Source organism: Ursus maritimus, unplaced genomic scaffold (assembly GCF_017311325.1).
Source record: "Ursus maritimus isolate PB19 unplaced genomic scaffold, ASM1731132v1 scaffold_20, whole genome shotgun sequence".
Lineage (NCBI taxonomy): Eukaryota > Metazoa > Chordata > Mammalia > Carnivora > Ursidae > Ursus > Ursus maritimus.
The window spans coordinates 10031420-10049395 of NW_024424453.1; positions in this window are offsets into that span (position 1 = coordinate 10031420).

The following is a 17976-nucleotide window of genomic DNA, read 5'->3' on the forward strand; positions in this document are numbered from 1 at the left end:
ATGTCTTCAGACATAACAAATGTTCCCTTGGAGGCACACGGGCCCCTGATTGAGGTCACTGGCTTAATGTAGTAATATTTCTTGTTTTTAAAAGTTTTACACAGAGTCCCTTCCTTTTTTATATAATGAGTTTCTGAACAATTTGTTTGAAGTCAAAAGTCTGAAAGGTGAACAACACATTTACGTGTTATAAAGGGCTTTGTTATACAAGACAACTAAAAAGGAGATTAGATTCTTTAATTACCACTGCATTTAGGGGCACATTATGAAGATATTGTTGCAGCAATTTTCGCATGTTTTTGAACTTCGTATTTTTCCTTTACAATCAAGCCCACCCTAGACCAGCTTAAAACCTGTGAACTGTAAATTGAAGCTAAAGTTATCACTTAAGGCACATGGGATGATGCCTTGCCTCCGTGTAACAATTTCTTAAGACCCAGGCTTTTTGTTTCTATAATAAGGTACATTGCAGTTTTCCATTTTCCCCTCATTTTTATGAACTAGGAAAAATTATTAAAATAATTGAAAAATGCTTCTGTGTAGACAAAGATAGCATTGTAGTCGAAATGCAACTGGTGACACTTTAAAGGCTTCACAATGGGAATTGAATGAGATCTACGTTGTGTGTGGATGTACTAAAGTCTGATTTTACTTTGACACTCTTCAGTCTTAACCCACTTTCCCTATACCTAGGTTCTCTCCCACTCTATTCATTCCCACTTCTCCGTCTCCACCTCCGGGCTGGACAGTATGGGGTTTGGACTCTTTATCTGGCTTCCACATTGGTGTCTTCAGCTCTCTGCACCCAGCATCTGATCTTTCACACCAGACAGCCCAGATGACTAAGGCGTTTGCTCTCACTCTCCGTCCCAGGAGAACACGTGCCCAGTCCACCCTCCATTGGCCCCTGCTTGTGAGGGAGGAACATTACAGACAGCTTGGATGCTTGGTAATACAAGGATAAAGACGGCAGAGTCCTTGCTCTCTGAGGAGCTTAGAATCTGGCAGTGGAGGCAGAGGCAGACACCAACAATACTTAGAAGGATTCCGTGAAAAGAAGGAGTCACTGGAGTGACTCTAAGTTCAAAGGTGGAACACTGGGGTTGGAGTGTTCCAATCCAGGTGCGTTCCGGTGGAAATAGTTAAAAGAATATCTTGATCTGGGCCAGCAGCACATACCCGATGGAGGTCCTCTTTTAAAATCCAACTATAGGTGTGGTCCCCCTTAATCATTCCTGCAACTGGAGCACAAGAGAATGTTGCAATTAAAATCCATTTGAACTGCTGGGAATGGTTAGTTTTGCTGAATTGATGGATGCAATAACTGGTCGGTTAAGTCATCTTCTGGTATTAGTAGAGCAGAGTGATTAAAAACCAAAGACTCTTGGGTCAGAACACTTGTGTTAAGATTCCAACTCTGCCACATACCCAGAATGACATTCACCATCTAATTTAACCTCCTTCGTCTCAGTTTTCTTATCTGTAAAACTGGGGTAAGAAACTCTGTTTGATAGTGTGTTGTGAGAATTAAACGAGTTAGTACATGTATCTATATCAATGCCTGGCACTTAGTAAAGCTCTCGATAGTTGTTATTTTTTATTAATATTTATTTGTGATACCTTACAGAATTAATTTATTCTTTCGAGTAATGTATTATAGGCATTGATGATTTTATCTTTATAAAAATCACTTTCCTAATTATGATACTTTCTTTTGCACAGTAACTCAATCCCAATAAATCCGTCCACTTTTTAAAAAAATTTTGTTTATTTATTTGACAGAGACACAGCCAGCAAGAGAGGGAACACAAGCAGGGGGAGTGGGAGAGGAAGAAGCAGGCTCCCAGCAGAGCAGGGAGCCTGATGCGGGGCTCGATCCCAGGACCCTGGGATCACACCCTGAGCCGAAGGCAGACACTTAACGACTGAGCCACCCAGCTCCCCAATCCCTCCACTTTTTCTTCTGTAATTAACATGTGACTAGATTTCTGCGATTATCATATGACTTCTAGAGATGCCCAATATCATTCTGGAGTTCTGAAAAGGCAAAAGACTTGGTCAGATTATCTTTGTTTTTCTTTACTAAAAAAAATTCACTCTGTTATTATAGACCTTAGGGGTTTATTTTTCTTCCTTTCCATGCTATCAAATAAGTTTTCCTGATTTTTAAAAATAAGAATAAATGCACGTCACACAAATTACTATAAAACTCAAATTTTTCTGCCTTTTCCATGCTTTTTTCATGTTTTCCTTACTCAATTGCAATTTTGATTCTCCTCAGCACCTCTCAAGTGTGGAAGATGGATGACAACTGCCTTGCATCTTATGACCTGGGTTAAAAGGCCTCAGGAGGCATGAACAGACTTGTAGACCGTAAAACAACTGTATAACAATGACCCTCACCACTTCACTATGACGTAGCTCCCAAATGGTCAACACAACTTAACAACTTTATGTGGCCACATAAAAATTGCCCTTCTTCTCTGGCAAAAATAAATAAATAAATAAAAATAACCACTTTTTAAGAAAACATTCTTGCAAAAAAGTAGGATTTAGAGATTAGGATTATTTATCCCGCAGATAATTACTATGGGAGGCCTCAAATTCATGCGGAGTTATTATGCAGAGAACAGGGACCAGCTGTTCTCCATCTCTAAAGAATCCCAAAGAGAGAGCTACCCCTCAGCATGAGGTAGTTAGGCTGGGTATGAGAAAGGATTCCTCATGGTGAGGGTGAAACATTGAAAGGAACCTCTTCAAGGAATACCTTAAAATCTGGAAGAACTCCAAAAGTAGAATAATCTTCCTGGAGCCTTCCCAACATTTGAAATCTATAAAAGCCTTGTACTTTCATAAAATGTGCAATCACATGTCTCAGTGGGCATCCCTAACACCCCCATGACTGCATGTTGCTGGTCATGTGTTTTGTATGTATTGCCTGTCAATGGTGAGTAATTTGTTTTTTGTTTCCTCACATGGTTCTAGAGATGCAGTCTGGAGAGGCAGAATTGTGTTGGCTGTGGAATCAGCCATCCCTGGGCAGCATCCTGACTATTATTCTGATTCCGAGATCTACTGGATGGTGTTTGACAAACTGCTTAACTGCTCTGAGGCTTGGTTTTCTATAATAAAAGCAGAAAATTAAGGAATAAATCAGTCAGCGTATTTGGGTCACAAATACAGTGCTAGCACTTAGTTAAAGATGCATAGTAGTTAAAGATATATTTAAGAACACATACTTTATATACATATGCATACCTTAAATATTGGTATTTTGCAGAAAAACATCTAACATAGAAGAAACAAAACTCCCTGAACAGGTGCGTAAGTATCTAATATCTTATATTAAAATCTTTCTCCTACAAAAAGTGTCATTCCATGATTCATTTAAAAAACAAAATACTGTTTGGAAATTTAAAAATTCTCTCAAACAGGGGTGCCTGGATGGCTCAGTGGGTTAAGCGTCTGCCTTCGGCTCAGGTCATGATCCTAGGGTCCTGGGATTGAGCCCGGTGGCGGGCTCCTTGCTCACCGGGGAGTCTGCTTCTTCCTCTCCCTTTGCCCCTGCTCGTGCTCTTATGTAGGTGTTCTCTCTCTCTCTCTCTCTCAAGTAAGTAAAAAAAAAAAATCTTAAAAAAATTCTCTCAATTCCTTGGTTAAAGAGAAAATCAAAAGTAATGCATTAGAATATCTAGGAAATATTATTAATTAAAACATGACATGTCAGAACCCATAGGATACAGCTAAAACTCTGCTCAGAGGAAAAATACAACCTTAAATGTTTTTATAGGTGAACAAGAATAAACGAATTAAGCATCACATTTTTAAAATTAGACAAAAACCAAGGAGACAAACTTAAGAAAAGTTGAAGGAAATAACTCATAAACTAAGAGCAAAAATTAATGAATATAAAACAGGGAAACCGTAAACCTGAAAAATAAATTGAAGAGCTGGTTCTTTGAAAAACTAGTGGAAAAGAGAAAATCATAATTATACAAAATAAGAAATGAGATGGGAAAGAGGAGTCAAATTATTGTTTGTAGAATGTGATTTATATATCAAAACCTAAGAAAATCAACTGAAAATTCCTACTGACCATAGGCAAATTTGGTATGTTGTTTGTATACAAAATTCATATAAAAAAGTGTAATGTGAAAAATGCGTTTACAATAACAACCATAAGTAAACTCAAGAAATGTGCAAGAATTTTATGAAAAGAATTCTAACACATGAAAGAAGCCTTGACTAAATAGAAAAGCATCTCGTGTTCTTGCAAGGGTAGCTGGAATATTACAAAGTTTCATATATCCCCAAATTAATCCTAAACTTAACGCAAGTCAATTAAAAATGACATCAGGAATTTTTGCTTTCATTTTCTTTTTTTTCTCTCTCTCTTTTTTTCTTTTTTTTTGGGGGGAAACTAAGTAAAGTGATTTGAAAATTCAAGAGAAAAATTAAATCTGCCAGAATAGTAAAAATAATTCTGAAAATATGAGCAACGTAGGGAGACAAGACATGCAGATTTCAAGACATGCTTTAAAGCTAGGATATTTAAAACATATTGTTACTCATATGTGAATACACAGATCATTGATAAAAGCTAGCAGGTCAAGAAATAGATTCAGTTCTCTCTCTTGGTAAGAGTTTGGGTTACCAAAAGTGTATGCATTTATCAAAATTTAGTGAATGTACAGTTCAGATTAGTACATTTCATTGTACGTAAAGTTTATTTTGAAAGAAAAATCTATGAAAATGTATTGGACTCTTGTCCAATGACTGCATACTAAAGTATTCTGAGAGAAGTGTGTTGCTATCTGCAATTTATTTTGAAAAAAAAATCAGAAAATCAGATGGCTTGATGACAGAGGGCTGAATATATGGGAAATTTTGTAATTATGTAAAACTATCTCAAGCAATTGCCATATGCTTGAAAATGTCATAATAATGTGTTAGAAAATAGGTTTAAATGGGGGTGCCTGGGTGGCGCAGTCGTTAAGCATCTGACTTCGGCTCAGGGCGTGATCCTGGCGTTCTGGGATCGAGCCCCACTTCAGGCTCCTCGGCTGGGAGCCTGCTTCTTCCTCTCCCTCTCCCCTGCTGTGTTCCCTCTCTCGCTGGTTGTCTCTCTGTCACATAAATAAATAAAATCTTTAAAAAAAATAGGTTTAAATGTATAGAGATTTAGAATACAATAAAGATGGAAGTGCAAATCTTTTGGTTATAACTTTAATTGTAAAATGAAAGATTTTGTCTCCTTTTATAATAGTTTTAGGAACCAGAATGCTGGTTGGTGAGAAGGGCTGGGTCTAGGGAACAGATTTACTCCTGGGGTGACTCTCACAGATTCTGTAGTGTTCCCTGGTGTTCTGCCTTGGGAGGCTGTGTGGAAGTTGGCCCCACTTCCTGTTAGGGCTGTCGTGGGGCAAAGGCTTTCCCGTTGGGAGCCATGTTGGCTCGTGAGGGGAGAACGGTCCTCAGGGACAGCACACATTCAAAGAGCTGGGAGGAAAATGCAGTCACTGTACTAGAGCGAATGTGCAGGCCTAGGGCGGCTCTGTCCTTCAAGCATGGTGATTATTCACTCCTTTGAGTTTTGTGTTAAGTTGCTCTTTTATAGCTAAAAGCCTTAGGATTTAGAACAGTTTATTCAGGAGTCCGGAGTAGTTCATAAAGTGCAGTTATTTGTCTCCTGTGGTTTTGTGCTACTTACAGTTCTCGAACATGGTGTGGGATGAGTGTTGGGACAGGAGCATTATTCTGCTGTTTTGTAAACAGCCCAGCCCCCAGCAGGAGTAACCTTGCCACCACGTGGAGAGAACCAGCCAGGCTTCTTCAACCTTAAAGGTGCCCTTTGACTCTGATGGCTACATTTGGGCTCCTTTTATTTTGGGTGTGGGGGTGGGAGAGGGAGTATACATTTTGGTGGTAAAAGGGAAATATCAGAAATTTGATTCCATAGTTCTGAGAGTCCTCAGGGAGGGGGAAAGTGTTAAAGAAACAGTTTACAGAATATGTTTACAACTGAATGTTGCCTCAGCATATCCTTTTTTTTCTTTTTTAAAAGATTTTATTTATTCATTTGAGACAGAGAGATACAGAGAGAGAGCACAAGCAGGGGGAGCAGCAGGCAGAGGGAGAAGCAGGCTCCCTGCTGAGCAGGGAGAACGATGTGGGGCTGGAGCCCAGGACCCTGGGATCATGACCTGAGCCCAAGGCAGAAGCTTAACCATCTGAGCCCCCCAGGCGCCCCTCCTCAGCATATCCTTCAATGAAAATACCATCTTCGATATCATTCTTTTTTGCCTTGGAAAATTACCATTTGGAATATGGAAATGCCAATGCACGGTTTCTGAGAAAAACCTTCTTTGTCTTTTGGTTTAAACTGACTTTATTGACAATATCTGCGCTTTTAAAACCCCACACCTGCCGGAGCGCTGCTGGAAACGAGCACTGGAAAGCTTTCAGGGATGAAGGTCACCCAGCCCTCACACATAGTTCCCACTGGACAGTATTTCCATGAGGTATGAAGTATATAATTAGCAAAGGGTCAGCAAATAAGACTTTCAAGAATGTGATTGTAGAAGCAGAAAATCATTTCAGGCAAGAATGTAAATTGTGGGTGTTTGGGAAAGGAGCAGAAGCCGACCAGAGACGAGCTGGGCCACTTCCCCAAGTGCGGCTGCTTTCGAGTCTCCGCACAAACTCACAGTCAAAGCTCCAGTCTGTGCCGAGTGCCTACGTACCCTGCTACTTAATTCTCACAGCAACCCCAGAAAGTAGGTCTTATTATCTTTGTTTTGCAGATAAAGAAACCGAGGCCAAGAGAGTAAAGTCGAGTGAAAGCATAATTTTCAAGAAGATAAAAACCTGGACTCTCAGACAAATATAAAAAGGACCCGTATCAAATATGTTATTGAATTTATTCACTAAGGAGGGGAAAAGATGTTTTGATCATTTCAAAGAGTATTAAGAGTGTATTTATCGGTAACTTAACAAAGAAATGCTAGGATGAGATCGCTCACCTAGGACCAGTTAATGTGCAGCACATAGCCGAGACTTGGGGTTATCTGCTCCTTTCGACAGAAATCGTCTGCATCTCTACTGGACAAAACTTTGCAAGTTGGCAAGTAAATGCCCTAAGTATGGGAGCTTTAACCCATAGGAAAAACAAGATGAACAAAGCACGGGTCTTGACAACCTCCGAATGACCTTTGTCCCTCTATGATACTGAAAGGGTCTGCCCCCACCTGTCTGCCTTACTTCCAAGTCTGGAAAGTCACGTGCTCCCAGGTCCCACAAATATTCGCGGAGGGGAGATTCAACCCCCTATCACTGCGACTACACCGTCCGTGTATTCAACCCTTTGTAATGACTTGGCAATGAGTTCTTTTTATTTTTTAAGAATATTACACGCCATCAGATCTGTGCAGATAATTCCCTCTTACAGTCAATGGATCCTTGAAACACAAAGGTTCTCTGGGTGGTGAAACCATCCAACTTGGCCAGTAACATCTATCCGAAGTCATAGCGCCTTTTTGTTTCTGTGTTAGTGGAGCTTGCTGAGGCTACCGACTCCAAGAACAGGAGTACCATACTAAGAATGACCCTGACATGGCATTTTATTTTTACCTCTGTCTTTATCTGTATTAAAACATTCAAGAAATAGAAAGATTAAGGCTGAAAGCATATTGCGTAGACTGCTTTGCAAGGTCGGGGTACTGGTGGCAGTGGCTTAAAGTTTAGGGACTATGTCTTGGGATAAGACATGGATCCATAAATGTTCACATTTGGGTGTCCTTCTATCTTTTTCCTTAACTTCTTTCACACTTTAAAGTAGGTTAATAAATAGGCTTTCACATATGATCATCATGTTATGAATCATATAAAATCATTGAACATGTCAGGTCACCATGATGAGGTCATGGAGACCAAGAAAGCAACGGGGAGGTGAGAGGTTGGGAGTCAAGAGGCTGACTGTGAAGTTAGAAAAGGCCCTTCACTTTTTCATGCCTGCCAGCTGCCGTCACTGCCTCCATTCTGCCCAGGTCCCGGCCTGGCCCCGCTACCTGGTTCCCGGAGGCTCTGACTGTCCCAGGCTCCTGCCTGCCCGCAGAGTCCCCTGCAATGCGGATGCTGTTGCAGTGCGAGAAGCCGGGACCACTACAGCGGGCACACACTGTCTCCTGAGTCTCGCCTCTGCTCGTGCACAGGCTCCGTTCGACTCTGACGAAACCCAAGGTCAAAGATGACATTATTAAAAATTTCAAGGTGCTGACACCAGAGCATTAAACCAAGCAGGGGGGCCTTCTTAGCATGGAGTCCTAAATGACTGTACAGGTTGGGTGGCAAGAAGCTGGCCCTGGAAGGAACCCCCAGGGCTCTGGAAATGCACATGACTTAGTGATAATCATCTTCTCATATCATGAAAGCTCTGTTCTGATATATTTACCAAGGAACAAATATTTAGTATTTAGGTAGTTGAGGATAAACCTCCAAGACTAAGAATAAACAGTTAAAAATGGAAAAAGTCAGGGACGCCTGGATGGCTCAGTGGATTAAGCGACCCACTCTTGATCTCAGCTTAGGTCTTGATCTCAGGGTGGGGAGTTCAAGCTCCAGGCTGGGTGTGGAGCCTATTTAAAAAAATTTTTTTTAAAAATTAAAAATGGGAGAAGTCTGAAGGCTCTGATGCCACAGAAGCCAAGAGAAGAAAGAATTTCAAGAAGGATAAAGTCACCAATTGGAGTCAAGTGACATCAAGAGGTCATCAGTAAGTAAGATCAGGATTGAAAAATTTCTATTGACTTTAGCAGCATGGAATTCACATGATACTAGATCTTAGGAACAGGCTGTTTTAATGGAAAAATGCAGGCAGAAGCTAAATCAGAAATGCACTGTGGAATGAGTGGGAGTTGAAAAATGGTCTCCTTGCACCCTGCCCCCCCCCCCCGCCCTGTCCGATGCTGCAGCCTGAGGATTAAGAGATTCGTTTCCTCTAAGACAACCCTCAGGAAGGATTGTGGCTACATGTGGGTGCATGTACCAGAGGACATCTAGTTCTTGGTACATGTTGCTTCTCACTCCTCTTTATCTCTGCTTATCATGGTTTTGTGATAACAAATCCCATGTACTGGGAACCTACTATGTTAGGCTGGTGCTGAGCACACAATATCCATTTACCTCTAATTCTGCAACAATCTTGCATGCTATTTCTCTCATCTTCCACATGAAGAAATAGACTCAGAGTACATGTGACTTGTTGAAGTCCACACAGCGATTACCAGAGCCGGCATTCAAACCAGATCCCAGCCCCTCCTTCTCCACCCACTATCATTGTAGCTTTTCTATTACATGCCAGGAGTCCCAGGGAAGAAGATCAAGTAGTGTATAATCCTTTGTTGCCTCTTATTCATTAATCTCCATTACATTTCATATTTTGGACACCTCAGATTGGATAAATCTTGCTTAATACATTCCATTGCAATTTGCTGAACCTTTTGATTGGACTTTGAACACACAAATTTCTCCACACAGCAATCCAGTCCACAAAAGTTCATAATATGGGAAAGTCCCACCCAACCTATCAAAACCATATTAGTCAGACCCATTGTAAATTCATCCACTACTCTCTGCTGTCATTGATAGTCCCCTTTCTTGATCAGTAATTAACAACCACCCTAGTCTGAGTGTCCATCATTTCTTATCTGTATCATTACAATAGTCCCTAATAAGTCTCTCTGCTTCTACCCTTGCTCCCAATCACAGCAGCCAGAATGACACCTCAAAAATATAAGTCAGATCATGTTATTACTCTCTTCAAAATCTTCCATTGGCTCAGAGGAAAAAAACAACATTCTAACGATAGCCGATAAAGCCTCCTTACTACCTGTCTGAACTGTTCCCTTACTGTTGTCCCCCTTGCTCACTGTGCTGAAGCCACTCTAATTCCTTGCGGTCCTTCAGTCCTGCCAGGAAAAGCCAGTCTTAGGATCGACCTAATTACCAACCTTAGTCAGCCTTACTTTTTCTTTCTTCATAGCACTTACCGCCTTTCTGAATGTAACTCTGCTAGGGCAGGGATCTTTGTTCATTGACGTATCCCAAGTGCCTAGAATGATGTCTAGCACATAACAGGTGCTCAGTAAACACTTCTTTTAAAAACGAAAAATTTTCAACTTTGTTACTATTTTGCCAGGCATCTCTCCCAATCCTGTTTCACTTCTCTCCCCTTTTTTGTCTTGGGAGTCTGGAGTTCTTTTCTAAGGTTTTCTTGTTTCAAGAACTAATTTGAACTTTGAAAAAACAGAGATATACTTTGCATATCGTAAAATTCACTCTTTTAAAGTGTATGATTCAGTGGTTTGAACATATTCACAAAATTGTGCAACCAGTACTACCATCTAATTCCAGGACAAGAAATTCTATACGGTTTAGCAGCCACTCCCCATTCCCATCCCTCCCCCCCAGCCCTGAGCAACCACTGATTTACTTTCTGTCTCTATGTTTTTGCCTGTTGTGAACATTTCATATAAATAGAATCTTACAATATGACTTTGTTTACATAGCATAATATTTTCAAGGTTCAACCACGTTGTAGGATGTACCACAACATTTTTTAAATGGTTGAATAATTTTACATTGTGTGGCTATACCACATTCAATTGATCCCTTCATCAGTTTATGGGCATCTGGTTTGTTTCTACTTTTTGACTTTTACTAATAATGCTATGAATATTTGTGTACAGTTTTTGTTTTCACACCTGTTTTCATTTCTCTTGGGTGTACACCTAAGAATGGAGTTGCTGGGTCATAAGGTAGTTCCATATTTAACATTTTGAGGAATTACAAGACTATTTTTCAAAGTGGCTGAGCCATTTTGTATTCCTACCAGCACTGTATGAGGGTTCTAATTTCTCCATATCTTTGGCAACACTTGTTATTTTCTATTTTTTTTATTTTAGTCATCTTAGTCGGGGTGAGGTGGTATCTTATTGTGGTTTTGATTTGCATTTCCCTAATGACTAATGATCTGAATATATTTTCATGTACTTATTGGCCACTTGTACATCTCCTTTGGATGAAGATCTATTCAAATCCTTTGTCCATTTTTTAATTGGGTTATTTGTCCTTTTATTGTTGAGTTGTAAGAGGTTTTTAAAAAAATATATTGTGGATCCTAAACAATTCATTTTGACTTAATTTTTGTATATGGTATGAGGTAGGGGTTCACTTCCATTCTTTTGCATGTGGAAAAGCAGTTGTCCCAGCACCATTTGTTGAAAAGACTATTCTTTGGAACCCCTGTTGAAAAATCAATTGACCATAAGTGTATGCATTTATTTCTGGATGCTCAATTCTATTACTTTCATCTGTATGCTTGTTCTTATGCTTGTACCACACAATCTTAATTACTGTAGTTTGTAGTATATTTTGAAATCAGTAAGTGTAAGTCCCTTGTATTTCCTCTTCAAGATTGTTCTGATTATTCAGGGTCCCTTGCAATTCCATATGAATTTTAAGGTTAGATTTTCCATTTCTACAGAGAGGCCATTAGTATTTTGATAGGAATACACTGAATCTGTAGATTGTTTTGAGTAGTACTTACCTCTTTAACTGTATTAAGTGTTTCAGTCTGTGAACACAGAGTGTCTTTCCAATTATTTAGATAGTCTTTAATTTCCTTCAGCAATGTTTTGTTAGTCTTTAGTTACAAGGCTTGAACATCTTTGATTAAATTTATTCCAAAGTATTTTCTTCTTTTTGATGCTACTGCAAATCTCATTTTTTCTTAATTTATTTTTCTAACTGTTCATTGCTACTGTGTAAAAATAAAATTGATTTTTGCATGTTGATCGTGTATCTTGCAATGTGGCTAAATTTGATTATTTGTTCTAGCAGGGGTTTTTTGTGTGTGAGAGGGCTCTCTCTCTCTCTATCTATATATATAGATAGAGAGAGAGACATTGCAAATAAAGGTAGTTTAATTCTTCTTTTCGAATGTGGATGACTTTTATGTCATCTTCTTGCTCGATTCTCCCGGCTACAACGTCCACTACAATATTGAGTCAACATATAAGAGTAAACATTCTTGTTTTGTTCATGATGTTAGGGGGGGAAGCATCCACTCTTTGCCACTAAGTATGATGCTAGCTGTGGGTTTTCTGTAGATTCCCTTTATGAGGTTAAGGAAGTTCCCTTTTATTCCCAATTTGTTGAGTGTTTTTTCTGGAATCAATGTTGAATTTTGTCAAATGGTTTTTCTGCATTTACTGAGATGATCATGTGGTTTTTGGTTTTTTAAAATTTTATCAATATGGTGTGTTACATTAATTGGCATTTGAATGTTGTGCTGACTTTTCATCCCTGAGTTAAATCCCACTTGGTCAGGACATATAATTCTTTTTGATGTTACTGGATTTGGTTTGTTAGTTTATTGTTGAGAATTTTTGGACCTATATTCATTAGAGAGCTTGGTCTGTAGTTTCTTTTCTTTTCTTTCTTTTTTTTTTTTAAATGATGATTTTTTTTTTTAAAGATTTTATTTATTTATTTCACAGAGATAGAGACAGTCAGCGAGAGAGGGAACACAAGCAGGGGGAGTGGGAGAGGAAGAAGCAGGCCTATGGTGGAAGAGCCTGATGTGGGGCTCGATCCCACAACGCTGGGATCACGCCCTGAGCCAAAGGCAGACGCTTAACCACTGTGCCACCCAGGCGCCCCTGTAGTTTCTTTTCTTATACTATCTTTGGTTTTGGTTTTTGAGGTAATACTGGCCTCATAGAATGAGTTGGGAAGTCTTCCCTCCTCTTCTCTATTTTTGGAAAGTGTTTTTGAAGTACTGGTGTTAACTCAAAATGTTTGGGAGAATTTACCAGTGAAGCTTCTTGTTGCAAAGCTTTCCTTTGTGAAACATTTTTTGATTATGACTTCAACTGTTTCACTTGTTATAAGTCTATTCACATTTTCTATTTCTTTTTGAGTCAGTTTGGGTAAGTTTATGTCTTAAGAGGAATTTGTCCATTTAATCTATCACGTACAGATTTATCTACTATAATTCCAGACAGTAACAATTAAAAAACATGAGAAAAATGAAGAATTCTGATTTATCTTGAATAAAGAGCAAAATATTTTTTAGCTTAAGTACCCTAGAAGAATCTAATGTCACTTTGATAATAAGGGATTTGAGAACTCACTCTTGATGAACGTATAAAATGTTCCTAAATGGTATGCCCTAGGAGAAAGATTGGAAAATGTTCAAATATAGGCCCCTGCATTTGTGAGTTCAAAGTGAATCCAGTCTATTAACGAATAAAACATTTTTCCTGAATAAATATTATAGTTGTTTTGTTTTGTTTTTCAATTTACTAAAGGGGTACCCAAGGAGATGAAATTTTAGATTGAACTGTTTTCTGAGATCTGGGCAATTCGTGTTCTTCACTTTTGGTAGAAAACAAAGAAAAATAAATTAGTTATAAAGCAATTCCTCCTCAAAATTCAAATTGGTAACCATAATGTTAATAATAGTCAATTTTCTAGCAAAAAAGAAAGCTTAAGATAATTGTAATGTAGAAACATTTTCATACATTCTATTTTCAGCCACTTTAGGCAAATTGTTTTATTTTACACTAATATAGATATATATTTGTTTGTTCTTTGGAGGTAACTCAGTGCTCCTTTTTAATATCTTTTGTGTGTGTATCTTAAGATAGAGTATTCATTTGAATCTATTTAGTTAAAAAATTCAGTATTTGAGATCAATTAATCACCATTTTTCCCCACTCTGTTTATCTTGTCCCAATTAAACTTTTTTAAATGTATAATTATTTAGTATTGAAAAAAATACTGGACTTTAGTAGGGATTTTGTTACATAGAATATAGTCTCTCTTCCTTATCTGGCATAGCCAGGCATTTGTAAAAAATATTAAATTGTATATAGAGAAAGAGAGAAAATGGCAACTTGGTTTAAATGACATAACAGGGGCACCTGGGTGGCTCAGTCAGTTAAGCATCTGCCTTTGGCTCAGGTCATGATCCCAGGGTCCTGGGATTGAGGCCCACGCCAGTCTCCCCGCTTGGTGGGAAGCCTGTTTCTCCCTCTCCCTCTGCCTGCTGCTCCCTCTCCTTGTATGCACATGCTCTCTCTCTCTTTCTCAAAATCTTTTAAAAAAGTAAATGACATAACATAAACATAGTGTGTAATCATAGTGTAAACTCACCAGATTGTTGGCTGCACAGTCAAATCTATAGGTATATGACTTGAGGTCGAAAATCAAATGTTCCCCTTGCCTATGTGGGTAGTAGCACCCTGAATTCATACACCACGAGGGATTCAGTGTGGCTGAAGCATCACTACAAATGGGCAAGTAGAAAGATGAGGTGCTTTAGGCATCTTAATAAGTTCAGATTTTTATTTTCTAGGAGATGGAGAACCATTCATGGATTGTGATCGGGGGAGGAGACGCGGTCACGTGCAGGGAAATATCCCTCTTGGAGTTCTGTGGCAATGGATCTGATCAGGACAGTCTTGGCTGTTACAAGAGGACACCCTTCATCTCGTGGTGGACTTTTTAGGCAGTTGGTCACAGGGTCATTTTGCAAAACTTTTCCATCCAGACCCAAAAATTAAAGTTATTCCAGGGAGAATCTAGACCACAGTCTAGGTCATGTTATATAAATCAGGTTGGACTTTGAAAAATGGAATGTCCTATTTTTATACATTGCTAATAAAAACAAGCTTATGACTGCTCTCTGAAAATTCTAGGCAATACCCCAGCCTTTTGTTGTTTTAGTTTCTAGTACATTTGTATTAAAATGTTCTGTTTTTAGAACGGTTCAGAGCAAGGGGCACCACTTAATTTATTTCTTCTTTTGCATCCTGTAATGTAATAAACATCTGTATTTCACACAGCTTTTTCATTTCATCTTTACGACATCTCTACTGGAGATAGATATCACTATACTCATTTTAAAATTAAAGAGGCTGATACCCAGGTTAAGCAACTTGGCCTTCATTACAGAAATTTGAAGCCAGGTCTCTCCAACTCCAAAGTGTTTTTCCCCCAATAGGTCATCCTCCCTCTTGGATAGAACTTGTCTAATTGCAATGCCATTTTCCTCTGTGCACCCCCTTCCTTAAACATTTTCTCCATGTTGTCTGAAGGCATTGCGTGAATTAAAAATCTGCCCATCTCTGGTTTAGGATAGTTCAGCTTATTGAATTGTTTAGCTTATGTAGCCCCTAGTTTCTTCCGTAATAGCAGGATAAAGAGCCAGAGGAGCTCTGTTCTCCAACGCCTTACATCACTCTGCAGACAATTGGCAGTCAGGAGACGGGCAGCTGCCACACTCTTCAGATATCTCTCTATTTAAAGTTCAAAGAGACGCTGGATGACAACAACGAAGAGGTGAGCGTGGCTCTGACCAACCCACCCAGCAACAGGAAGAATGGCTGAAAAAGGTAAGATTTAAGGCATCAGACCCTCTTGGCAAAAGAAGGTCCAAGCTCCCTGGTTTATTTTACGTTCCCCAGGATTTCGTATTTCTCCGTTATTCTGAAGAATGTGGTATCACAGCTAAGGGGACATTAACCATGTATGTTAGCATGGCTACAGGAAACACATCGGATGGACAATTTATGGACCACGTCTGTACGTTATGTATGCTTTTTAAAAGGATCAAACAAAAGAGCTTAATTTGTTCATGCTTTTTTCAAAAGATGAGTTAGAAGCCAATTATTCTCCAGGGTTGTACTGGATTGGAGCTATTGTGGTATGCTGGACCAGAATTAAGGACATTTGATTTCTTTGTCGGATCTGCTACTAAATGGCCCTGTGAGTTAGGGGAAGTCCCTCTACCTCTCTGAACCTGGTTTTCTGCCTCTAAAATGAAATGAATTAAATGGGCTTAGTCATCCATAATATGCTTCATGTCTGAATTTCTTTTTTTCTGCTTTTAAAATGTGTATTATATTTAAGAAAATGATTGAGTCTAATATGACAAAAGGGACTGAATATATATTGTATTCAAGAAACACTCTTTAAATACCTCCAGGAAGCGTTTCTTTCAAGTCAGACAATAATCCCAGGAGATATGCAGTATTATCATCATTTCCGTTTTAGAGATAAGGACACTGAGGCATAGCCAAGTATAGTCACTTGCCTGTGACCACATACTAGAAAGTGGTGGTGCCAGGTTCTGAACACAGACAGTCTTGTCTCAGAGCACAGTGCCCTTAAGGATACTTCCAGGTATAACCATTTGGGCATGCTCAGGATTCGACAGAGAGAAGCATTTTGAAATCACTCTTCATATTTAAAAAGAGGGTTTGTCATGAGAGACTATGGACTCTGAGAAACAAACTGAGGGCCTCAGAGGGGAGGGGGGTGGGGGAATGGGATAGACTGGTGATGGGTAGTAAGGAGAGCACGTATTGCATGGTGCACTGGGTGTTATACGCAACTAATGAATCATCGAACTTTACATCGGAAACCAGGGATGTACTGTATGGTGACTAACACAATATAATAAAAAATCATTTAAAAAAATTAAAAAAAAAGAGGGTTTGTGTTTGATTGCACTGTAATGTCAGTGACCTACGCAAAGTATGTTGTGTTCTTACATATTCCTGTTTCTTTTTTTTTTAAAGATTTTATTTATTTATTTATTCATTTATTTGAGAGAGAGAGAGAAAGTGAGAGAGAGAAAACGGTAGGGGAGATAGAAGGGTCAGGAGAGGGTGGGGAAAGACTCTCAAGCAGACTCCACACTGGGCGTGGAGCCCAAAGTGGGGCTCAATCTCACGACTCTGAGATCATGACCTGAGCAGACACCAAGAGTTGGACGCTTAACCAACTGAGCCACCCAGGCTCCCCATATATTCCTATTTAAAAATGATGCTAGAGATTATGATAAAACTTAAAATATTTGTGTTAAAAACACAAATGCAGGTATACTTTGAGTGTTAAAATGCACAGTCAGTTGGGGTGCCTGGGTGGTTCAGTTGGTTAAACGTCAGATTCTTGATTTCAGCTCAGGTCGTGATCTCAGGGTCGTGATCTCAGGGTCGTGATAATGAGCGCCAGGTGTAGCCCCAGGTGGAGCCCCACGTGGAGCCCCTAGTTGAGCCCTGCCTCTGGCTCTGCACTGGGCTTGGACTCTGCTTAGGATTCTTTGTCTCCCTTTCCCTCTGCCCTACACCCTGCTCTCTCTCTCTCTCTCTAAAAGAAAGAAAAGAAAAAAAAAGCAGAGTCAACTGTATTGTTTTACAAGGAGTAATAAATAATGAGATATATGCTTTAAGGGCTTTATTTTATGTAAATTTTAGAGTTCTATTAAAATATTCTTGTGTAAGATATTTATAAATGCTCCATTAAAATATTGGTATTAATTTTTAAGTTCTTCGAAATTGGGAAAAATACTAAATCATATGTATGAACTGTTCAAAAAAATTACTGCTATATACTTCCACTATAATAGCACCTTAATTCATAAAAAGTCTTTCATCGAAATGAGAGTAAAGGGCATATCATAATGTTCATTTTATCCTTAAAGCAATATCGCATGGCAGGTAAAGAGAAAGATTTTTCCATTTAGTGGTTAATGCTTTGTTCAAGGTCACAGCGAGATGGAGAAACAAGGAACACCCGTTGAATTTGCAAGAGTTAAGAGAGATTCCACCATTTTTGGAAACAGATTTAGACTATTAAAATTCATTTTAACTGCACAAAGTTTGCTTTTGTAAGAGTGCCTCCTAATTTTAGAAGTGTCTCTTTTCCGGATGGTTTTGTTTTAATAGCACTTAACAAAAACTTCACATTTTAAAGTGATGGAAATTGTAATAGGCACACAATTGTAAGAATATGCATTCTCTTTGTTAGCTGATGGCATACAACCTAATTGTGCTTTTCAATTAAGAATATATCCAAGTCCTTAACACGGAGACATTAATTCTATATGATGTCTTTCTGTGCTCTTCT